The 27,616-nt window shown below is 30.5% G+C and overlaps 1 protein-coding gene across 1 annotated transcript in view; it reads right to left on the minus strand.

Moving 5' to 3' along the window:
* The window catches only part of LOC143190187 (uncharacterized), a 293,945-nt gene that overhangs the window by 17,438 nt on the left and 248,891 nt on the right, over nt 1-27,616 (minus strand). The gene's annotated exons all lie outside the window — the stretch shown is intronic.

Below are 27,616 nucleotides of genomic sequence, written 5' to 3' on the forward strand. Positions count from 1 at the left end.
GTATGGTGTGGAAGATAGTAAATGTTACAATGAACAAAAGCTTCGATATTTGAAAAATTGTGTATTTAAAGCTTGCATGTGTTTTTTCTCAAACCAACTTCTGAAATTCTGCCATGATTATTGTATTTTTTTAAACAAGCATTTTTATGTTCTAAAAAGTTGAAATTATTTAGTAAGTTGACATAAATGATCTTGCTCTTCATTCAAGGTGATTGATGTGAACTATATTGCGTACTCTCAAAAATGCTGTAACTATAATTTTGTTTGTTTAATTTTTTTAAATTTCATAAAATTTTTTAATTCAATTTTTAATTTATACATATTGCTGGGATTATTTTTGTGATTTCTGATATGTTATGATTTACCCTTGCTTTGTGGTTAATTATGTTACCTTCAAATAAGTTATTTTACCTAGACAGCTTCAATTAATTTTGAAGTGGTAATTTTCTTTAGATGTTAACGGGTTAATGGATTATGGTTGTTAATGAATGTATAGAATTCTTATTAACTTATATTTCATATAACAAACTAACGATTCTCATAGACATGAATGCACTTAATGATAAAACTCAAAATATTAAAGCCGAAAGAAGAATGAATGAGTTTTAAAGTATAAAGTATATACTCTCAATTAAGATCAGACTTAAAATCTGAAATTTTTAGCCTAGTTGACCTTATAAAACTAATCATAAGGGATCTAATGTAATCACTGTAGAAATGTTTAAACAACTATCTAAAAAGCCATAATGAATGTCACCAATTTATTTAATACACCTTTAGACTGAAACATGCGATTCATACTGAAAAGTGGCAGAAGTTATATGATACCAAATCAACTGAATGACGGCAACTGTTGTAGAGAGAAAATATTGTTCAAGAGAATGAAGTTAATGGTAAAAAGATAATCTAATGCCGGACGATCAATTTGAATTCTAATAACAAAACTTAATAATAAACCATTTTTTAGAATAACTGACATCAGTGAAAGTTTTTCAGAAATGAAAAATAAACACAGTTTACAGTTTTCGTGGACGTTCCACAATCCTTCCATAAAGTTTGGCATAAAGGCTTGGTATATAAAACAAGCATTAAGTGCCCCCAAAGAATAAAATTAGAATTAAGCAGGAGGGTGAATATTTTAAATTAAAGGAAATAAATATTGGTTCTTACTAATATATAGTGTTAAGATCAACATGGCTACAATTATGGGGTTATACGTGGGATAGTAGAATATAGAATATTTAAATACATTAGAAGACGGTGTGGCATAACGCAATTAAAGCATTTTGGCATATACGTAAGAAGAAGAGAGATCGAAACCTAGAATACCTCAATTCAAAAAATAAATTAAAAGGTTTTACTGGAAAGGTGAATTTCGGCTACACCTGTATACAAACACAGAAACTTTGCAGTTAACTGGATGCTCAACACATGGTTCAGACTCAAGACATAAAATCGTGGGAATTATAGCTTATCGTTGATTGAACTCTAATGTGCAGGGGATGAATAAAACAATATGAATACCTGAGGGTTACACAATATTTATTTAGTGTAATTGTGATGTTAATAAGGAGTTGAGCCTCTATATGCTTTTAAAATAGCCGCAATTCTTTGTGGATCACAATGGTTTCCAACGCAATGTAGTCCCATTATTGAACCAAAGGAAATTTACTGCTCACTTTCTGCTCTAAAACTCTCTATAATGGTTTACTTATGTTGAGGTTTGGATGTTGTGCTTACCAGGGAAGGCGTTTAATGATATTTTAATAATCCTCAACCAATTAATACTCATGTGAGTGTTGAGTTTTGCTGTCATCTTAGCCGAGGTAGTTTTATATTGTCTTTTTTTAACGTTCGTCGGTTTCTGTGGTTTAATTTTGGATTTCACTCACTATAAGTCTTCGCAATAATTTACCATGTTTAGTATATGCTGTCGTTACCGTGGATACTGTCGCTCGTGAAACGCCAAAAACAGTCAGAGTTCACAGTTCACCGTTGTGAAATTGTTTTGACCGTTACAGAACAAAGCGTATAATAGACTGAAATATATTCCTATACGAACAAATTCTATTGATTTTAGTCACGTCAATCTCTTGGAGTTTTTAGTGGCTGGACCTACAGCTTAACGTGGGGTCCGAACCACGGTCCTTGGCATTAAGCTTACCGGACTGGCAAGTACCCTACTTTAGAAATCACCTCAGAAGACATTCGGTCTTACACTGCCTGCTTACTGGCGTGACTGGGGTCATTTTCACAATGACAAATACTAAACAATCAGAAATATAAATTTTACGACCATGCCCCAGCAGGATTGGAACTCGAGACTATCGCAACAGTAGAAGGACCGTCCAGTCGCCTTTACCGTTGCGCCACCAAGCCGGTTATAACCTATACGACTTGACATCTAATGCGTCGCATTGTTTACAGGAAAGAAGCATTATCAATATTCAACAAGATGTACTATATTGTATGGTTTTTGTATTATTTTTTATATATATCTTCTGTATATTATACATACATATTATACAGGCTGAAACTCTAAAGAAGTTTTGTGCCAAAAGGAAATCTGAGCTGAGCTATAGCAAAAACAGATGACTTGCTCTTGTAACGGACCTTGGAACGGGCTTTACAAATATAACAGCCATTAAAGAAGTACTTCTTGATCACCGCGTTGTATAAATGAGCTGAAATATTAAAGAGCATTTTTGAAGAACTCACATTAGAATTGGTTCTTTATTTTTAGACGCTCAACTTTTTTCGAGCTGTTTTGAAAACTGTAGGCCAGATTTGCTTCGCAAATGATGCTGCAAAATTAACCAACTGGAAGATAATTTGATTAAGCGTTTGTAAAGAATAATTTTATAAAACAATTTGGATGATTCTTTGGAACAGTGTACTTGTTTATTTACTAAAGAATTGACTTAATTTACCTGGCATATTTAAAAAAGATACTTTAGTCTAAAGCATTCATGATTAGTTGCATATAATTATAACTTTTAGAGGCAATTTGTAACAGTTCAATTATTTTGTTGCATAAACGCGTTTTATACTACTAATATCACATACTATAAACTATATATAATGTCTGTGTCTATAATGATGGTTTATTTACGTCAGTTAATAGACGTGGTAAGACTAATGTCACGTCTTTAGTTTGAAAGACGGTCAAAATAGTAATATTTTTTGTGACATAGTGCCAAGAAGTCCTATGTTATGTATCCGATTAATTCTAGAAGTATATTTAAATTTCATATATCTTTTAGACATTCACCTCGATGGTATGGACTAAATTGAAAACACCAAGTTAGACAACAATTCGATCAGATCAGATTAAAAATAAAAAAACTGTATAGATTAATTGGCAGGTATTTTCAACTTGATCTAAGATTAAAGAGATTGAGTTACTATGATGAGAGATTATAATTTATGATTATATTTAGCATATTTAATTCAAAATGTAATTGAAAATGACATCTCTAATATCCATAACCTAAAATAATTTATTTTTAAGAACGGGTTTTGAATTATCAATTTAAGAAATCATTGTTTTTCATTAATTGTATCCAATTGACAATTGTTAGTTTTCGAATTTTTATAATAATAACGATCGTGGAGAAAAAAGCGTTTACTTATTATTTTTTTATTTATTCATGTATAATATTTTAAACGTTTCAAGTTTATTGATTTTAGGCACAATACAGATGTTGGAGCTATAATTGCCACAATTAGGTTTCGAATGTGCCGAATTTTTATCCTGAATGTCACCCTCACGAATAGAGATTTTAATAATGAACGAATCGATTTCGGAAAGATCGTTTAAGACCATTTGTACGAAAATATTGAAAAAAACATAAGGAATATGGATAACATGTGATTTATTTCTTACGATATGTTGTGCTTTTATGAACTTATAAAATTCATGTTATACATTTTCAGTAGAATTATAATTAATTTAAATTGAATAAGTACTAATCGGTTCAAATTCATTATTAATTCAAATTTCAATTATTATTGGCCATTTCAATGGCTAGAACCTTGAAATGGCAAAGTACAATACGAGACAAATAGTGTACAAGCTTTTTTTTATAGTAAAAGCTAACATCGACACAGTAAAGTTTAATATCTAACAAATAGGAGTAAACATAGAATAAATTTTACTGCTGCAAAGATCCTATTCTGGATGTTAAAAATCAATACATCCGCAGTAATTATGATTGTAAAAGTATTTTAGCGAAAAATAAATATATTCCGTTTATTTATTATACCACATTAGGTACATAATTATGATTATTTATAGAAATGTATCGGAAATTGGAATTTATTAAGAAAAATTGGTGTAATATATATATATATATATATATATATATATATATATATATATATATATATATATATATATATATATATATATATATATAATATCATTTTCAACAACTTTGACATATCTTTCTGGACAAGCTGTATGCGATCCAATGGTTGATCTATTTTGTCACTTCTGCAGCATCTTGAAATTGTTTGCCAGTGAAGCTATTCTGCCTTATCTGAACAGGTGTATCTTCTAATTAGTACTACAACAATAAATTTCTCACAAATGTTGTAACGCGTGGCAAGAAGCTTACTTAGCGTCTATTACTCGTTAAAATTAGTCTTTTTTGCTACAATACGTTGCTCAATTTGTTCACTTGGAATTGGTAGACATTTATAAAGAGTTTCGTTCGGTATTTATGCAGCTCGTAATACACTATAGTATGCTGATTCCATCATATGCATAGCAAGATTTTATGGTCATGAATGTTTCTCTTCGGTGTCGATATGGATTCGACTGACTATTCTGAGCTAATCCATGATTTATTATGTTACAATGCGCCACAAAACTTTTTTTTTCTGATTTCTTGTCTGATGAGAATTGAAACTGCGATATTGAAACGTTCGCAGTGATATTTCAGCTATACCGTATGATATGAAATAGTTGAGCCACCTGAAGGTTTAGCTGGGTTTTAATCTAATAAGTTATGAAATTTATTGCTTCTGAATTTTTTTGGCCTTTCAGGTCCTTTTTTGTTATTGATATCAAAATCGCCACTTTTAAGTTATTGAAATCGAATCCAAAAATTTGGATATAACGGAGCTGCACCACCATAGGTTTATAAATATTATTCATGAGCTTCGGCAACAGATTTATTCAAATCAAACGACAGAATTAATTAATGTTCAAAATGTAATATTGGGCGTTCCGTGATTATAGTCTACATATTGGATAACATTAAATGGAGAACTATAATTTTATGCAGAGAAATGTCAAAATCATCAAATTTTTTTGAGCTAGGAAAACATTTGAGTTTTTTTTACACTATACAACAGTTATCTTGGAAGTGTTTGCTAAGGAATAGTAAATTTTCAAGGTCAATAATAACATTATTCATGAATTTCCCTTAGCCAGCTAACTTTTAACTCGCTGGGTTGCCGGCAATATGTACGTGTGATCGAATCTCTCTGGAACTAATGTTTATTAAAAATGTTAACTCAATATAAAGTATTGTGTTCGTTTAAAATTAAATGGCTTTGGAGTCAATTAATAACACATGACTGTATTGGGGCGATCATAAATAATTTTAAAAAACCTCAAAATTGAGATATCAGTTCATTATTGACAAATTTCTGTTTTTTGGAAATTTAGCAGATAGTAGTGCAAAAACCAATCTAAAATTACTTATTATAAAAGAAATATTTGCGCAATGTTGAAATTACTTCCAAGGATGTTTGGATTAAATTATGACTTTAATTTGATTTTCTTCTCTACGATGTTATTCACTACAGCAACATTTTCGGCTTCAACAACTGTTAATTTGGACTGTCTTCTTCAATCCTCTATCTGCACACAATGAAATTGGAAATCTGTTCCACCCATATAGTCTATCCAATAAAACAGCCAATGCACTGAATCCGTATGTAGTTCATTAATTTTTGTCCTTTGCAAATTACAGGTAATTGGCATGGCAACATAGTTCTCTCCTGAGAACTAATTTCTACGAGTCGTCGCTCTTTTTGTCATTTACTAATAATAATATTTGGATTTCATCATGAATTTATTAATTTGATTTTTCTTTTCTACGATGTTCTTCACCGTTCTAACATTCATATAGTCATTAAAATTTATGACGTCAGCACGCCGCAATGTTGCTTTACAACAACATTTTGATTTAAAAGGTTGCCAGTTTGTAATCTCATCTCTCTCTCTCAGTATTTGACAACAGAGTCTCATACAAATCGAATTTTATAGGTTTATTCGATTACAGTTCAGACGCATCAGACAATATTCTATCTCTCATTTTAATTAGGATAACCTGGTAAAGAAAAATCCGTACAGAGTATAAAATGAATTTTACACTTTTACAAAGTAAATTTGGTAGTATTTATGACGTTGACTGTGACGTGCATTGATTTTTAATTGGAAGGAATACATGCGGTTATGTTTATTCCAAACCATAATCTATGATTTTATGATTGACCTTTTATAATTTTTAATAAAACCAAAAAAGAAACACTTTTCAGATACTTTCCGTTTTGTAATTTTGTTGGATTATACTGAAGTGAATTTATTTTATGTTATATTTTATACGCTCGTGCAGACGAGTCGTAATAGTACAAGTGACATCTGATCCCAGCCAATTTCCGATGAGCTTACCTAGCAAATTATCATTTCACAAATTGAATAGAACTGGAAACCGATGGCTCTGCTGTTCGTTCTCGCTGTTCTCGGTCTGACCCGTATGTAATTCATTAATTTTTGTCCTTTGCAAATTGCCAGGTAATTGGCATGGCAACGTAGTTCTCTCCTGAGAACTAATTTCTACGAGTCGTCGCTCTTTTTGTCATTTACATTTGAAAGCGCCAGTGCATTTCGGTTTCCGTTACCGGTCTCCGAGGAAAATTGTCAGTGTTACTCCGTGGGTTTTGTCCTTGCATTTAAATAATGGTTATTAATTCTTGATGATTTTTCAGTGAATTTTAATCTTAAAATATTGCGTTATAAAATTTGCATAATGTTAACCATTCATTTTATAAATTAAAGATCATACTTTAAAATATTTTTAATAAAATGGTTTTCCTAGTATGGTTTAATTATGTTAAACTTTATGGTCTATTAAATATTGCAAATTAATGAATAGTCCATTAAATTTATATATATTATTTATAGTACTACGAAAATATCAGTGAACTCACGTCATCGTGACGTTGGCATTACATTGCCTCTTGCGTTTGGGAATTCATTTTAAATTCAGATAGTGTTCTTTCTTCTTATTTTATTCCAATTAACCTCTTGGTAATTGGAATAAAAAATAAAATTGTATTTCTATACAATACGCGATGCATCCGAGCATGTAACCGAATGAGCCTATAAAGTTGTCAAACGTGTGAGAAATTCTTCAAAACATTAGTAGTAATAGATGTTATAAACCGCCAAACGTTGTTTTGGCGTTTTGCTTTTTTAGATAAAGTTTAAATCGCTTCTTAACATTTGTTATTCCTCTGATTGAAAATGTCGAAGCTAATATATAGTTAATTAGGAACATATTGCATCTATAATCAGTTACTTCCAAGAGAAGCAAGACAATGGAGGCCCCCCTTAATATGTGTTTATGGGTATGTTTGATACTATTTAAATATTAAGTTGCTGCGGTTTTATTGGAAATATTTGTTAGAGTGTTGCAACTCCACTGATTATTAGTATGGGCATTAAATATCACAGAAAGTAGAAAAACAATATAATGTTAAATTTACCAAAGAAAACCGTCGGTATGTGAAGTTGGGTGAAGATATTAGACGATTAGACACACCGAAGAAGAAATTCACGAATGTTGGAATCGTGATCAACTGTTTGATATATTAGAAATTAACAATTTAGTAATTGACTTGCACAGCGAGTGAAAGTGATAGTATCTGCAAGATTGTGCTTAATTGTTCAGAATATATATGATAATTTGGTTGAAATGCATGAATTGCGAATTAATGCTAACTCTACTATACCTACTATATAGTAAAAATGTACAAGGGTACAAAAGAATAAGGAAAATATACTCACATTTTATATACAAAATAACTTGACAATTAAACGTGAGATTGAAATACAGCAATGAAGGGAACAAGAACTAAAGATAAAAAGCTAAACATATGATGCAAATAGAATATATTACTAGGATATATAATTATTAATTAGGTGGAAAAAATGCGACTGGAACTCTACTTCATAGGTGGGTGAAAAATAGTTTAATGTAAACATAATAAACAACTTTAAACTACAAACTATTATGGCTGTGTAATTAACAATATTTTAAGTCTTTCGATAATATTATATTAATATATCTTACTGATTTTTTTTTTCGTTTTTTGAATTTTTTTCTCATTATTTTATTTACACAAAACATAAATAGTTATTTACTAAAACTCGAAGTTGATGTAGCAACTTTACTAGGTTTTGATGCCAAACATTTCGAAGACGTTAGTTCATTGCTATTTTAGAAGGGTCGTTGGAAGGAAAGGTTGACCTTCAATTTTTAACATATTTTCACTTTATATCTTATTGGGACTAAAATTCAAGTCTAAATCGTTTGATCATTTACTGTTCCATAAAAATCCATTAGTATATGTCTGAATCACATTCAGTCTAAAATAATCCTTGCCATTATTCTAAGATGTATACCAGTCAGTATTTTACTTCAAAGCAGCTGTTTTGTCACTAGATGTGACGGCATTTTATAAGGTGTAAATAAGCTTTGTTTAAACGTTGTTTAAGAATAAAATGATTTATTTATTACAGTGAAATTATGACACATTTCATGTCATAATTTAATCTATTATTTCTTTGAAAAACAGTGGACAGACTCTATGGGCAATTCTTGGTGCAGTATATTTAGCAGTTTATACAGATTAGCGACTCTAATGTATTTATTACAATTAGGACTAAATTTATTTAATATTTCAATACGACATAATTGAAGCAACTAAAAGCAATGATAACAAAGTTGAAATAATCCTTTGGAGATATATACATAATCTATTGGTAAAAAGTGATAAAGAACTTAACCTAAGACATATTCAGTGTAACGCTAAGGAAGAAGCTAATGATGGAGTGCTCAAAATTGTCTTTTCGACTTACATCAGTTTTGTTGCCTCCAATGCCTGTTAGATACTTTTATAAAATTGTAGTGATGTTATTGCGTTACGTCTTAATTATGGTTTAATTAGCACGGCTTATTGGACAGCTCAGACTATTTGAAATATTTTTGCTGTTGATTAACCATTTATTTCAAGATGCTTGGACAAGATGAAAATATCTAAGAGGAATAAAAATGGGTACCATATGAAACTTTTTAACATCGAGGTTTTATTGCTTCTTAGATAATACAAGAACAGTATCTGTGTGACATTGGTGATTAATTAATTGATCTGCTACGACGATCACAAAAGTAACAAGTAACAAGTCCTGAGTTAATCCAGTTATTTACGTCACACCGATGTGAATCATACCGCATCAAGGTAGGATCAGCAAGGTATAGTGTATTACGAGCTCTTGAAAATGACTAAAGCTCAATAATGAATAAATATAAATATAATAAATAAATAAATATAATAAATCTCAATCTCCTTTAAAGTGAAAAAAAATGACACAACACAAACAAATACCTAATAAGAAAAACGTATGGATATAATATTGCGAAAATTAATAAAACATGTAATTAGCATATATAATGTATCTTTTATAACAATAGATTTTCCAATATTAATATTTCGCAAATAAAGTCGATTGCGCGTCAAATTTCTATATTATTTCAAATGCAATTCTACCAGAAATTATTTAAAAGAGCAACGAGAATCTGATCAGGGTCGTAATACATTTCACTTATTTTAAAATACATATTGCAAAATTCGCTTTATATTAAGTTAAATGGGATATCACAATAATATGTCCATAAAATATTCAAACTAAAAATCTAATTAAATGCTATAAAAAGATAAAGTGTCCTCTAGCGCGTATATTAACGCCATAACCAGCCAAATTTAAATTAAACGTAAAGGTCTCCGAAAGCCCACTGTTGAGTTTGACGTATGAGTTCATTTATCTTTAAATTAAATCATAAATTTAGGCGTAACGAACGCGGCTAATTAATTAATTTAGCTCATTTTCGGAACATTTTTGCCCAATGTTCTCTCGTCGGCGTCAAAATTCGACAGTGTCATCCTTTATTAATCAATATTTGTCATTTCTCGTCTACTATGTTCGTAATGTTATCTGAAACACTAGCCTTTCCCTCTTTTATTTCATAGAAAACTGCTATTTTAGCTCAATCGATAACGGTGAAATTGTTATGCCGCACTTCGAGCTGAACTTTCATGGCTCATTGCAGTGCTGTAAAAGTAACGGGACACGTTTTATGTACCTATAAAAAATTGATTGTCATCACGATAATAAAGTAACGAATTAGAAAAAAAAATGTTGGACATTCGATTGATCGTTAAGATATAGTTGTAAGAGTTTGAATTATATTTACTGAACAAATAATAGAGCATGTTAAAATTTTGTCAATGCTTTTTTATTTTTTTGACTTTAATACTATTTAATAATTAATATAATAATCGTTTAATTATATTTTTTTATATAATAATTTATCTATAGTATAAGCAAAATAGTTTTGAATGAAACAACTGAATTTAATACATCAAAACGTCGCAATGTTGCCGCATTTAACTTTAACTTTTACTTTATTTTAGCTTTTATGTTTTACAATATTCTAACGCAAATAAAATAATGAAACATAAATGAAAAATAGATTATTTAGTTTAACATTCCAGTTCAATATTTGCTGCTACTTTGGATAGACTATAAATACGAAGGCTCCAAGTTTAAATATGTTGCTTTTGAGTTATAATGTTTACTTGTATCATAACAAATTATAAGCAGTATCAATTATTTCTCTTAACTGATGTATGTGTACTGAATTGATTACCGTATAAAATTGGTCTGGTTGTCGACTATCTGTAAAATTCTTTTAAACATTAGTGAAAATTGGAGGTTATAAACTGGCAAATATTGTTTTAGCACCTTGCTTGTTTTGATAAATTTCAAATCGCTGCTTCATATTTATGATTAATCTGATGGAAAATGCGGAAGCCAATAAATATACTGAATCATCATCTGAATTCTCTAGTTACGATTTCATTTATAGATGAGTTTACTCAGAGTTTTTTACTATGTAATCAAACTACTTTCTTTTAATGTGTATCTATGTTTTTCTGTTATAATATAAACAGTTGGCGAACCCCATCTTTTTGATTTTCAAAAGTCAAAATCATCTAAAAGTCAAGGTTGTTGCGGCAACATTGCGACGAGTTCACTGTTTTATTTATATATATTGAATACACTATATTACGACAGAATCTTTTCTATTGATAAATAAAGGCCGCTTTGTGAGTCAACAATTAACGTTATTATCGAATGTGATCCAATTTTCGACCGTAAATATTCGCTTCAAAAAAGGCTCAATTTAGTTCCGTTGGCTGTTGGACATTCGCAAATGGAAACTCAGTATATTACATATTTCTTAAAATTTCTATTGGAACCTAAAATTATAGAGCTTCTTTCATTCTAACTTTTAATTCAGTATCCAATCTTACGTAAATGGTTCAAAATTGTTTTATGGTCGGTATTTAGTTCCGTAGGGATGTCGCGATATGAAATATATCGATCTTGAAATTTTTAAATTTATTAAGAATTGATCGGCCAGGGTAATATTTATCTGTTACTATATTTAATTAAAATGAGCAAAATGAATTCTAATTATGTTAATAAGGTCGATGTAAGCACTCACTGCTACAAAAACCACTCCATTTTCAGAGGGAATAGATTGAGTGAATTAATCACTCTACCTATTTATATCTAAAATGTTCTGTACACTGTTATCTATTAAATCTGCACTACCTTAACTACATGGAATAAATATTGTTAAAAATATGCTACAATCTATTTGGGTGTTAACTTTTCCTCATCCACATAGAGAGCCATAATAACCTAAAGTTAAATACAAAATATAAAAAAAACATTATTTTAAAATATATATAATTGTGTAAAATGTATATTTGCTAAAATATTAAATACTAAAATTACTTAGCAAGTCATCGCAAATAATAAATAAATGCAATAAAAGCATAATCGTAAATAATAATTGATGTTTAAAAATAATATAACAAATTGTATCTATTTGAATTATAAACAAGTGTATTTAAATTATGTATTAGAGGTTTAAACGTTGTTTAAGAATAAAATGATTTATTTGTTACAGTGAAATTATGACACATTTCTGGAAATATTTATATGTCATAATTTAATCTATTATTTCTTTGAAAAACAGTGGACAGACTATATGGGCAATTCTTGGTGCAGTATATTTAGCAGTTTAAAAATAATATAACAAATTGTATCTATTTGAATTATAAACAAGTGTATTTAAATTATGTATTAGAGGTTTTAATACTTTTTAATATAACGAGTTGTCTAAATTGCTTTAATTTAAAAAAACTTTAAAGTTCTTTTAAAAACATTTAATGTTCAAACAATACTAAAAATATAATACTTAATATATGTTTTTAATAATTTCGAAGTATTTTATTAGTGTAATCGGGTACATCTGATCAATAAATCAAAGGGACTGTCAATTAATATGAATTAGTGCAAATTTATTCTAAATATAGTGAAACGTCGATTAAATTGTAACAAATATGATGTTTTTTATATTTGTATTAATATAAGTATTAATAAATGAAATCAGAATATCTAGAAATGAAATGTTAAAAATTACAAAGTAGCTTATTATTAACAAAATATATATATTATACAAACTGCAAACAATCCTGAAAACATTAAATTAAATAATTTAAAATTGCCGTATACTACTTTATTTCTCTGTTTATTTATTTATTTTAATGAAATAAAAATTGGATACCAGAATTAACAAACAGTCAAGGAACAATTAAAATAATAATAGTTGTGTTTATAAATTACGTATAATAGAAAATAACAAATAGCATTTTTTAAAAAGGAAATACTCTATTTTTTGGGAACGGCCCTTAGAATGTATTTCAAATACTCCATGACAGATCAATCATGTTAAGTTATATATTTATGACGTCAGTATGCCGCAATGTTGCCGCATTAACTTTCTAGTTAATTAGTATTACTAATATTTTGAAGAATTTTGTCGACATTTAACAATAGGTTCGACCAGTACTAACATTAGTCGAATTTTATAGACTGATTCACTTATATGCAAAGTTCGGTTCCAACCTTCGTAGGATGAAGACGTATTTTCAATACGCTCCAAGCTCTAGAAAGATACCTTTCTTTAAAAAAACCCAGTATTTTATCACGGTTATTTAATTGAGTGTTAAAAAGGCATAACAGATGCGGCTATCCGTCTCTACACCTGAAGTGTAGTGAATACGTGTTAACGTGACCAGACAAAAAGACTGCATCTCATTTTTATTAGTGTTTTAAAATTATTTCCCCTTATTTTACAACAGTCCTTTTGAAATTCATTTATAGTATTTTTGGTGTGCTTTATTTTGGGTTGGTTTTATTTTGTTATCCTCTGGAAGTAAATAAAATAAAATATTAGATCTAAAAATGGCAAACTACAGCGATTCAACCAAATCACCTGCACGCTTTGATATAATATTAGAACAATCAGCAATAACGCAAACTCCACCATCAGAATAGACTACAGTCATTAACAAAAAACGATTGAGAAGTCCAGAAGAAGAAATCGTGAGGAAACAAACAAGAATCAGTGACTATTGGTTACAGAAACCGATAGAGACAAAAAACAGCTTTAGCAACCTGTCGGAAGAAATTGAAGAGAATATAAAACCAAGCCCTGAAAAAGTTGTTCCCAAACCACCACCAATAACAGTCTATAAGGTAGGAGTAATAAAACACATCCATGACCTATTGAAAACCATTACTACGAACTACACAATTAAAACACCCAATACCATACTTTCAGGCCAAAATCCGAAAAAACATTTAAATTCGTGTTAAAAGGATTACATCACGGGACGGACTTTAACACCATCAAGGTACCACTAGCTGAAAAAGGCCACGAAGTCGTAAATGTTCACAATATACGACATCGCACGACAAAAAAACTTCTGCCTCCTTTCTATATTGATATAAAACCTAATGGAAATAATAAGGCGGTGTATGAAATCACCAAATTGGAAAATAATATTATTAAATGCGAACCACCAGATATAAAAAAATTATACCATAATGCACGAGGTGTCAAGCACACGGGTACGTAAAGACTTATTGTCGCAAATCATATAGATGCGTAAAATGTGCAGGAGAACACAAAACAGGAGATTGTACTCGTAAAGTTCGCCATGAAAAAGTGAAATGTGCTAACTGTAACGGAAATCATCCAGCGAACTACAAGGGTTGTGCAGTTCACAAGCAACTACAACAGAAACTCTATCCTGCCTTAAGGGAAAAAAGGTATCAATAGCAACAAAAACAATCCACACCTACCAGTCTACCCACCAGACCAAGTCAACAAGACATAACTTATGCCCAAATAGTTGAAAATGGTTCAGCACAAAATCGAGAGACGACATCTCAACCTACTGAAACTCGCAACATCTCTAGATTAGAAAACATGATGGCCAAACTAATGGATCAAATGAGTACGATGCTTGGTCTACTCACAACCGTCGTCAGCAAACTTGCCTAATGCCTGAAACCAATAGCTACAAAATCGCCGTCTGGAATGCCAATGGGCTCCAACAACATGTCAGGGAACTATAAATGTTCGTAACTGAATAAAATATTGACGTTATGATGGTGTCCGAAACACACTTTACGGACAAACATTATTTGAAAATTCCTAAATATAAACTTTATCATACAAATCACCCTGACGATAAAGCACATGGGGGTACAGCCATAATAATTCGAGATGATATAAAGCATTTCGAAAAACAAAAATTCCGCAAAGACTACCTCCAAGCCACCAGTATAACTATAGAGTAAGTCCATGGACCATTAACAATTTCTGCGATTTATTGCCCACCAAAACATAACAACAAGGCAGAACAATTTCAAGAATTCTTCAGTACGCTAGGTAATAGATTTACAGCCGGAGGAGATTATAATGCAAAACATTTAATGTGGGGTTCAAGAATAATAACCTCAAAAGGTAGAGAACTGTTAAAAGCAATAAAGACAGATAACTTACAACATATCTCTACTGGTGAACCAACATATAGGCCTTCAGACAGGAATAAAAACCTGATACAATGGATTTCTGTATTACAAAAAATATTGATCCAAAAAAGTGTCAGGCAGAATCATGTTTCGACCTCTCTTCTGATCATTCACCAATAATTGTAACAATTTCTTCAAAAATTACCATCAAAGATAAACCCCCTTCTCTGTGCAATAATAGAACTAACTGGTCCTTATTTAGAGAAAACTTAGACCGAAACATCTCTCTAAACCTACCGTTACAAACTGAAATGGATATAGAAATAGCAGCAATAAATCTTACAAAAAAAATTGAACAGCAGAAATTGGTAACAGCAAAGGACTGAAGAGAATAAAAGAAAATTTAATAGGGCAATAAAAGAGCTGAAAGAACTAATCCAAATTGAACAAAAGCAATGCATTCAAAAATACCTAGAAAACTTGAAATCAACTGAGGCTACAGACTATTTGCTATGGAAAGCAACAAAAAAGCTTAGGAGATCACAGCAGCATAACTCATCTATTAAAACAAACGAAAATAATTGGGCGAGAAGCAATAAAGAGAACACCGACATTTTCTCAAAACACTTAAAAAATGTTTTTAAATCTTTCCAGTCTCAGCTATATAAAGATGAGGAAAATAAAATTACTAGCTTTCTAGATTCGCCATTTCAAATGGATTTACCGCACGAGAAATTAACGGTTAAAAAAGTCAAACAAACAATAATGAGAGAGATTAATATTAAAAAAGCTCCTGGTTATGACTTTAATTACTGGCAAAATTTTAAAAGAACTGTCAGAAAAGGGCATAAAACTATTAACATTTATATTTAATGCTATGCTTACGAACGCTGACCTAAATGCCAAAAGATATTGTTCGGCTGCTTTTCTAGACATATCTCAGGCTTTTGACAAAGTAAGGCGTACGGGCTTGCAGGTTAAACTAATGAAACTTCTCCCTCATCCGGACTATCAGTTACTAAAATCGTATCTCACTGATAGACATTTTATTGTATAGCAAGGCGATGAACATACCGAATTAAATCCCATATATTCAGGAGTTCGGCAAGGTAGTGTACTGGGTCCAGTACTGTATCTTCTGTATACGGCTGATCTACCTACCACAAAAATAACTACTGTGGCAACATATGCAGACGATACAGCAATCTTAGCATCCCATGAAGATCCAGTCACAGCATCAATAAACCTACAAACCCACCTGGAGCAAATACACGGAGCTCTCTAAACGGAAACAACTGGGACTAAAATTATATCAAATGTATTGGCTCATCGGGCGTAAATCCAATTTATCATTAGATAACAAGGTATCACTGTATGAGTCTATACTCAAGCCCATTTGGGCATATGGAATCCAACTTTGGGGTACCGCTAGCAAATCTAATATATCCATCATTCAACGGTTCAAAAATAAGGTGTTGCGTGCCATTGTTGATGCTCCGTATTATATTTCAAATAAAGTGATACAACGCGATATTCCTGTAGAATTTATAACGAGTGTAATTCAACGTGTTTGTGTGAAGTACTTCGAAAGAGTGTCAGTGCATCCCAATGTACCCACTAATCAGCTAAATATGCGACGTGATAGTGAAGTGCGTAGACTAAAACGTTTATCACCACCTGATCTGATTACTGGACATATGTAGACTTTAGATTAAGCTTTTGAATAAGACTAATTGATTAAGATAATATTTTATACAGAAGATTGCTTAATGAAGTGATTTTCTACATGCCATGTATATGTAATATAGACATAAGAAATACTTATTGCCAATAGGGCAGATTGTGGACTCACGAAGAGAAATAAAAAACTTATATGCAACAGAACGCATCAGACAGCGTTCTGTCTCTTTTTAATTAGGGTTAAATGAGACGGACAAATTCTCTCCGAGTTTAAATCTAATCTCACAAATTGACATATTGTTTTGGGCAGTATATTCGGCGTTATTTATTATATGAATTGACTGATTTATTGGAAAAAATATAGTTACCATACTGCTCTTTAATATTTTAAACGTATTTAAAAATAAAAAGATGGAATTTTACAAAAATAACGATTTTTAAAAGGAATAAATAATGTAAAAAGATTGGGTTGAACATTATTGTTAACTACATAATCATTAAACATTATTGACAGTCTATTCATAAATTTCAGTTGAGGCCGGCAGTGATGCATTTAAAGCTACCGCGGGGGAAATTCAAGAAGTTACTGACTTCAAATCAAATTGCCTTTGCATATATCATTCGGCACATTTGACATGATATTTAGACATTTCAAAAAATGCCTAAATATAAATTTTAAAATTTGCGGCATTTCTGTCCAATAAATAGTTTGGTGCTCAAATTTTAACGCGCGATTATTAACAACTTTATGTTGGATTTTTAAAATTGTTAGGTATTAAATGGTCAGATATTGCGAAAATCACTTGATATTATCAGCAGATGAAGGACTTTTTATTTGACACCGCACAATATAAACATAGAAATATGTTTTATATTTTTAAATTAACATAAAACAAAATTAATTAGAAACAGAACAGTACAATTCCTCTTTATAAATTTTGCAGCGCAGTTGGAACCCCAGCAGACCATTTAATAGGCTTTTTATGTACGTTTCTGTTATCATGATATAAATGGATGTTTTGAAAAACCCCAATACTGCTATTTGCGCTTTTAAATAAGCTCTTGCAGATGCCGGATTTTGTTTAACAGGCTTTTCACCCTCAACATTACTTATTTATTAATCAAGTTAATATTTGTTTAATAACGGTGGGGATTGTTTTATTGTCTAAAAGTAGGACGTCAAAATTATGTAATGGCCAAGATTATAAAAGTTGCGGTAAAGCCTAACCACTTCTGAGTCTGTTTTATGTATTTTGTATAATTGCCAACGAAATATTTAATAGTTTTTTTTTCCAATTGAATCGTTGCTTAATTATAATTTAATATATATTTCTGTTTATTATTAATATTAAAAATTTTGATTTTAAATATTATAAGACACTTATTGAGAAAAAATAGAACAACATATATTATTCAAAATATTCTCGATTATTTTCTATATGGGATGCCGTCTAGAAAGAAGGATGGTGGTTTGTTATCAATCCAACTTACCTGCTGGTTACTGTTGAAATTTCTATTCGAACTTCAAGGGTATATATTACAACTTTTGCCAATGTGAGGCAGCGTAGTGTCTTGTAAGAGAATGCATTTGTGTCTATTACTAGCCATTACTGGTCTTTGCAACAATAGACCGTTTAATTTGTTCAGTTCACATCGATGGATATCTGCATGAACAGTTTCATTCAATTCTAGTAGCTTGTAATATATCATACTTTGTTGATGCCACTATATGTACAGCAGCAGTACATTCCGTTTTAGTGTAGAATAGATTGGGGAGTTTGATAAATACTGCAGTTTTATATTAGTTATATATTTTGATTATTAATTTCTTAGTCCTCCAGGCTGTTTTTTGACATTTAAGCAAATAATCACTTTTAAATGATTGAATCTAAAACAGACAATTGAGATATTATAGAGGACCACCACAAGTTTCTAAACGTGCTTGAAGAAATCAGACAACACAAGTGGGATCTTAACTCAATAATGCTAAAAGCAAAACTTTATGTAGCGAAATGTAAAAAACAATGAAATTTAACGTTAGGTTAGGTTGTTCATATTGTAATTATTGTAAATCATATATATATATATATATATATATATATATATATATATATATATATATATATATATATATATATATATATATAACTAATAATAACGCATTCTCTTTAAATTCAATAATTTTTTTGTTATTTAATGACGACTACCAGACGAAGATTTCCAAAAATGATTGAATAAATTGTTCGTTTTATGTAACATTTCTTTATTTGCCAAGAACTCTAAATAATAATATATATATATTTAGAGTTGTAGAACAAATAGAATAATATGAATTATATATGAATATATAATTGAATGTTCTATTTAATTGACTGTAATAACTAGAACATTATCTTTTTAATCGGCTACTATATATATATATATATATATATATATATATATATATATATATATATATATATATATATATATATATATATATATATATATATATATATTTATTAATAAACTTAATATGGAAATTATGGAATATCAAAATTAACGAGTATAAAATTATCTATTTGTTAACATCAATGTTATTTTTTTTAAATAAATAACTACATTTGCAATAAGTGACATTTTTTTTATCAAATGTTCTGCAATTATATCAATAAAATGACAGGGACGATTTGATTTTATCTATTGTAAATTATTTGATTAATAATTAACGAAATTTTGAGCTAATTTGTTTTGTATAAATAGATTAGGAGATATAATTAGCTTCAGTGGTCAAGCTGCAACTAATGAAAATGGGAAAATTTAGTTGACCCTGTGAAGCATATCAGTCTTCCGTATAGTATCTCCGTCAGTTTATTTTGTCATACAATCACCCCTTGTTCCGTATGTTAAGAAAATGGATCACAAGGGAAATGTTGAAGGAAAGCACGAGCAAATACTATTATTATCATTAACGATATTGAAATGAAAAATAATGTTTCAATGGATGATATAGTGGAAAAGTTACCTATACCATAATAAAGTCCAAACTAAAGGTCAATGTTGTACTATATCTACAAATCAAAAAAGGTTGGTATCTTACAGTGCTTTGTAAGAAATCATTTACTGCCATTCGCTAGTGCTTTCTTATGTAAAATCACTTTAAGCATTCATGTTATTTCTTTTTCTTCCAGGCAAAGATGTTGAAGAGTTGAATCTGTTTTGAGAAATTTCAAAATGACAATTTTGTCAAATAAATAAATTGTTTACAATAACGAATTCATTTTAAAAATGGAATAGTATTTATCGGATCACCATTGTATAATACATAAGATATGGACATTTATTATTAATATATAAATATTAATTTTTTACTTTATAAACTGTGCTCAATAATGATATATTCCCTATGGTATAGAAAAATTCTACTTTAGGATTACAAAATTGATGTCGTGAGAACAGTAAAAATGTCTGAAATATAAATGGAAATGGAAATATTACATCAACATTTTTATATATTAGGATAGCTATGAGAAACGTTTTATGAAGCTGTAAAAAGACTTATTGTCTTTTTGCCGATAATAAAAGTAAGAATATAGAAAATGTTATATGAATTCAAATTGTATATAAATAAATTAAGGATTCATATGTTCGGCTTATTTTTAGCTTTATTAGTATTTCTTTGAATAAATATATAAATATTCAGTTCTAAGCCTTGGAAAATTAATAAAACTTTATAAAAGGTAAAAATAACATATTTTGTATTTTAGCATATTAAAATATAGTAATATCTGAATTTTTTTTAAAACATTGTTTTAACATAATAAAATATATATTAAAATTATAAAGTGTAAGTGTATTAAAAGCAACAGCACGGAATTAAGATTAATAATAAATTAATTAATTATCTTATTATGTTATGTCGTATACATTATTTATTTACATTTCTAATATTGACAAGGAAGCTATTGAAGAAAATTGCCATAATTAATTAATCAAGGCGTTGTTGTCTGTTATGATGACGATGCCAGACCACAAACATCTTACAGGGTCCAGTAAAAACTGAGAGAGCTTAGCTGTGGAGGTTTAATTTATCGTTCAGAATTACTTGGCTTAATTAATGTATAAACAAATATAGATCATCGATCAAAATCAAGCACAATATACTATCAATACTTCTTCCTAAAAGTAATAAAATTAATAACTAGTTTAATAATTTATTTTGATACGGCTGAAAGTTTGTTTGGATATCATAAAGATATATTTGTTATCTTTTTGAAGTCTTGTTTTATCAAGTAGGGTTTTTTAATTTAACCTACTGCTTAACGTTGATTTCGAATCATGTTCATCAGCAGTGATTATCAATTGGATGCCATCCCTGAAAATGCCCGGTCTTATCTAGCTTGATATTGGAGCTATGGGTATGGTTTTGTTAATGCAATTTAATAATTGGGTTTAATGCTTTCAGCTATTAACAATCACAAATGTAAATTAAAATGATATCCATATCAATGTAGATTATATTAGTTATCCAGCAGTGGGAAATATTTTAGGAATTATAGATATTTTTTCGAATATATTAACTATATTAACGCAACGTTGTATTTTTATACAGCTTTTCATATTATTATATTATATATTATTTAGGATATTTTCGTATCAAACAAAATCTTATTACGCATTATTCATATTAATTTTTTCTTTATTAATCTCTTGGAACGTCAACAATATGCCCGTGGGCAATAAGTATTATTGTTTGATTTCCGTTATATAATATAACCATCCTAACATGTAGAAGATCACTTCAATAAGTGATCTGCTGTTCAATTTATAATCTAAATCTTATTATAGATACTATTGTCTATTAACCAGTTGGTATGGCGTTTGAGCCGACGCACTTCACTATCATCGTGCACATTTAACTGTTTCGCGTGTGCATTAGGATAATAGTCTTTCAGAGTACTTCGCACTGGCACTTCGAATCCTACTCTTTATGGGTTCTATGTGGATATCGCGTTGAATCAGTTTGGTGGACACAATATTTGGTAACACAATACACAATTTTAATATGGGGAATCGACGATGATTCGCAACATTTTATCCTGGAACCTCCGGAGGATGTTAGATGTTAGATTTGTTAGTAGTACCCCACAGTTCAATGCCATAGGTCCAGATGGGCCTACGTATTGACTTATGCAGCAACACCTTGTTATCTAGTCATAATTTAAATTTACGCCCTATCAGCCAATACATTTGGTTTAGTTTAAGCCCATGCTGTTTGCGTTTTGTCACTATATGTTTTTTCCAAGTCATACGTCGATCAAAATGTATTCCCAGTATTTAACGCTGTCTGCTTGTGGAAGTTCATGATTATTCAATTTTACTGAGGGACATGTTCTTCTGCAAAGGGTGAATGTCATATGGGTAGATATCGTCTCATTTGCTTTAATACGTCACGTTTTCAACCACAATTCGACTTTATTAAGATGAAGTTGGTTTTTTTGTAGCTGATATTGAATACTCGTGTAATGTCAAAACCGCTGTATAGTCAGCATATGTTGCAATAGTAGTATTTCGTGAGGTCGAAAGGTCAGCTGTATACGTAAGATATTTCATAGTAATTAAACTACGACTTCATCTCGTCTCATCTCATCTTTTCTAAAAAGACTGTTTTCTTTTGAATTTATTAATAAGCATGAATAAAATGAATTATCAATAAATTAAGACAGATTGGCCTTCGATAGCCAATCGTTCTTCGGGTACAAGAAGCATTCCTTGGAGTAGTTAAGTCCTGGCAAAATTTTAGCAGCTTAAAAGATGAATCTAAGTTGCCCAAATACCAAATTGCCATAAATTATTCCAATTAAGAAACATTCAAGTTTCGAAAAATATTTTTAGTTCATGGATTCCTGGTGAAAGGAATACAGTTCAAGGTGTAAGACCATCAAAGGTAGACTGAAGTTGTTGGGAACTAACATAATCTATTCGAATTTGGACAGACTTGTAGTTCAGGTTGTATAGCTTTGAAAGGCGGATTGCAGTAACTCAGTTTGGTTTGGTTGTTATGGACTACTGAAATTTGGAGCCAGTAAAATTTGGGTAACAACTGCATATAGGATATGCCATGGAAATATGAGGAAAAAGGTATTATTCAGAAAATTACCCAAGACAAACTGTTGGACGAATGTACAAGCGATACTCACAAATCATTTTAGCCATCAAAACTATAAGCTGTACAAACAGGACAAAAACCAACGTACTCGCTTTGGTTATTTCTTTATCTATCGTTATATATCGTTAGGCTGATGCAATCATGGCTACGAAAATTGTGTATTCGAAAAAAAAAGCAGCGTGTTTATCTTAAGATTGAAGGTATGATAAGGGATATGTTTAGAGATAGGGATTTGGTTTATGTTAGAATATATTTAAATCTTCAGTTTATCGTTTTGTGCTTGCCCTATAACAATTGTCACTTCTTTCCGCAAACTAAAATCGGTTTTAAAGTGATTTAAAGAATTTGTTATATTAAACCTTTCACATTGTAAAGCTTATATACATTAAAAAAACCCCTTGTTTTATTATATATTACTTAAAACACTAATATAATGATGTACTTCGAGAAATATTTCTCTCTAACATTCTGAATTAAAAAGAAGCTTGAAGAAATTGGAATAATTTTGAAGCAGAGTTATAAAATGTTTTTCGAAAAAAAATGTAAAATTTAATTTAGAAATGTTAGGGATATTTTATTAAAAAAAAGTTGACATGGCTGAAATAATTTTGATGGATATCTTAGATTAGTACTTTTTTATATAAAACTGAAAATTAATGTGGTCTTAAAATTTCCATAAAATTAACGAAAGGTCTGACGCAAAGAAACAAAAAAGTTGTCTTAATTGTTCATTATGCATCCAGAAAAAATATCTGGGAAGTAAACGGAAAGCCCGGAAATAGGTGCCCAGAGCGGAAATCGACTGTATTATTAAAGCTGGCGGCCATCTGGCTGCCGTTCCAACAAAGAAATATCGATGAGACGCGCCATAATGCTTTCGAGAATTTAAAGCTATAAAGTCGCCCTGTGTACAATTAAAATAATGAAGCGTATTGATTTATTCGACACTTTTATAATAGGCAAGAATAGAGAATACTAATTTTTCTTTGGTGTGTAAATCGTCGTATATTACCTACAATTGAAATGAGAAGTATATTATTACCCAAGCAGAATATTATTCGGACAGATTTTCTTCGCTAGTTACAAAAATATATAACTTCTGGACTTATGGACTTAATAATATTTCCTAATGCAACTCGTCATCTCCTTTTAGCACCAATTATTCATGTTTTTATTCACTACATTTAATCTGCTATAGAAGCTTGACATTTTGTGTTCTGGTCTAAAACCAGGCGGTTGAATGCTTGAGGGATACTCGATCGTGGAGACTTGCTCTGGAGTGAGAAGTTAGACTGGGTTATGTAGGACTGCCACTGGGCTTACCAAGACGCTAAACCGAAATCGCCTTACAGGTGACTCTTATAGGTCACTACTGCTACTGCATTAAATTTGGTGCTATGGCACGCGCCAACCTAACTATTGATTTGTGATCTTAATTTAATATAGGACTGGGTGTTGTTGTAATGGGGAAAAGTCATGACTGCACCGACGGCTGAAATCATTGCAGCCTGTAAAAAGGAGAGATTAGCGGTGATGCGCTGCTAAGCTCCTGGCATGTCGACCGGCTCGCCAACGAGCGTATTTTCAGAAGAACTTGAGCTGAATTGTTGTTTGTGGAAGGTATGAGATATGATGTGCTTGGTTTCTGGAATGCTAGCTTCTCCATGAATTTGAGATAGAAGCTATCATCATTATTGATATCCACAGCCGCCGCTTGAGGGGAGTGTCTACTTGTCAACCAATACGTTACAGTAGCGGGCTTGAAAATGTTTTCTGGCTCCTATTTTTCAGATCACTTTTTATGCGCTTTTGTATGTTGTATCTTCTATATAAAAGGTGGATTTAGCCACAATAGTCTATGAGGAATTCGTTCGACAAACATGTCCAAACCATTTTGATTTTCTGAATTTGTTCCTCAACTCTCCGCTGATTCAATGATCGATGACTTTATTTATAATACGATCGATATCGACGATAGAAAACTATATGGAATTTGCCGAATATATAGAGAAGGGTTGCATTTTGAAATAAATCAAGTTCAAGCCTCGGTGTCATACAAAAGGCGGATATTAGCCTTGGTTGTAATATTTCCTTGCGTCAGCAGGTGGCTTCTTAGAGAAAGAAAACTTCCCGCAGTTTGGTCGATTTGGCTTATTATTTCCGCGGTACATGCCATTAACATTATTGATCAGCCTAGTTTCTTCTGATATAATAATAATTAGAAGACAGTCCAATTGGGAGACTATACTAAATATTTATGATTTAATTGACCTTCCGAATTTCTGCCCATAGATAGCAAAGGGAAACTAGTCAAATAATGCCAAACAAAACTTACAGATAATTCAAAGAATTATGTTAGTTTTAGTATAAATCTAGAGTTCTATTCAATTCAGATTTTATTTTTGATATCGAAATGTTCGCTTTCTATGAAATTATTAAATAGAATTAATTGTACTTTGGCTTTCCAAATAAATAAAGTTAAGAAACGTATAGATTATTAGAAGTATTTTATTCGCTCGGTTGAATATAGTAAAATTTTCTACATTCTTCTTCTGTATTACTAATCTTAAATACTTAAGCTGCTGCACTTGCTCTAACTGGATTCCGTTTTTAGTTATATTAGCAGAATATCCGTCATTTGTTAACACTTTGGTTTTTTCTTTATTAATTTTCAAGTCATATGACTTTGCAGTGCGAACTATATTATGAAGTAAATCAGGGAATGTAGGTCTATTATCAGCGAGAATCAGATCGGCCAAATAATTTCTAGTAATATATTGAACGCCATGCTTTTGAAATGTCTGTTGGTAAATTATAAAAATTACATATTATACAAATGAAGCTATCAATATCCAATATATTCGAGGAATGTTAAGTATATACTTATAACCACTAACTAATTTATATTATACATCAAATTCACAAATAGTTAAAAAGTGGTTCATTAGTTTCAGAACAGAGCTGGGAAAATAATTTTTGTTTTCGGAAATGGCTTTGAGGTGGCATATCTGTATTAATACCCATTCTATGAAGCCATAATATGGCGTATTTGAAGTCAATGCAAAACTACTCTTTTAGTACGTGTAAGGTGTAAGTGTATTTTAATCACGGATGCTTTTTAAACAACTATCAAAAAATCTAACTTAAGTGTTAAATCTGATAGATTTCTGCATGAAATTTTTCATTTTACTATTATACATTTTTCTATTTAGTATTATGTAATTCTTATTTGATTTGAAGAAATCTGCTCTCAAAGTTCATGCAACATTATTGGAAAGAGCTCAAATAAGAAGAAAGCCGGTACCTTTGCTGACAATATTTGTACTGCAAATATATCTACTGTTGAGTAGCGTATATACTAAAGGTTCTAAGGGTATTAAGAACCCTCAAGCACGGAAAAGCACTAGGCTTCAATATTGTCGACACAACTCTTTTGAAAAATTCAATATATTAGAAAATCATGAATCTATACAAAATGTCTAATGCCTGTTTTAATCTCCCAACATTTCCCAAGATAATGCAAAATTGCGTCGTAATGTTGCCAAACCAGGCAAACCAACATAAGACCTTGCATAGACTTACAAGAATCGAATTTTAGGTAAAATAATAGAAAGTCTCATTCAGCACGTAAGTCTCAAGAGGTGCGACATCCCCAGTATCAGCAACATATTCGTGAAGAGGGATGGGAGCTGTGCCTACAGAAGTTTAGTTAAACAAACAGTTTAGAAATTATGGATACACACAGACTTTAGTTATGAATTCATAATGAATTGAAGGATTGTTTTGTAACAGACAGCTATGGGGCAGGACCGAGAGGGAAAAATGGTTTTGAAACCAAAACTTTCAAACAAAAAATTTCAATTCCATCAATATCGTTTTTTCCATACAGTTTTGTCATAGTGCCTGAAAGATGGAAAAAAGTTGTAGATAATTATTGGAAATACTTTGATATTTATAATTTTTCTAATACATGCAAGCGTCTAATGTTACCTCTTCACTTAATTTGAAAAATCCCTATTTTCTATGGAATATCCCGAGGGCCGCGATAACTGTTACAAACCAAGGGGGATACATCTATGTTAGCTGATTCAATATCTTGATAAAAAATATTTTAACCTTCTGTAAACCTGGTATTTTTTAATGAGCAGGTACCGTATTTCAAAACTGCTCAACAATCTGCAATAATTATTGGGTTCAATGAGTCAATTTTCTTTAGTTTTATATATAAAAGAGAAATTTAAACTTTAGCAATATAATCAGGTAACTCAGATTTATAAATAAGCTCACTAACGCAAAATATATCGACACATACTGAAAACTTCAAATTTATATTTTATAAAACATTTTAAATTTGTAATATAAACACCTCAAAGCCATTTAAGATCTCCTCATATATTATTTTTTAAGAAAAGCGGATGTAATCCTAATACCGTAGTCGACTCCATAATCCAGCACTCTTCAGCACAGTTGAGCGAGAAATATTATAAATTCAAGAGAAAAGTGCTGGCAGCATATATATTAACTAATCGATC

Source organism: Rhynchophorus ferrugineus, unplaced genomic scaffold (assembly GCF_030347505.1).
Source record: "Rhynchophorus ferrugineus isolate W39M unplaced genomic scaffold, kcgeb_rfMv2 rfM2, whole genome shotgun sequence".
Classification (NCBI taxonomy): domain Eukaryota; kingdom Metazoa; phylum Arthropoda; class Insecta; order Coleoptera; family Curculionidae; genus Rhynchophorus; species Rhynchophorus ferrugineus.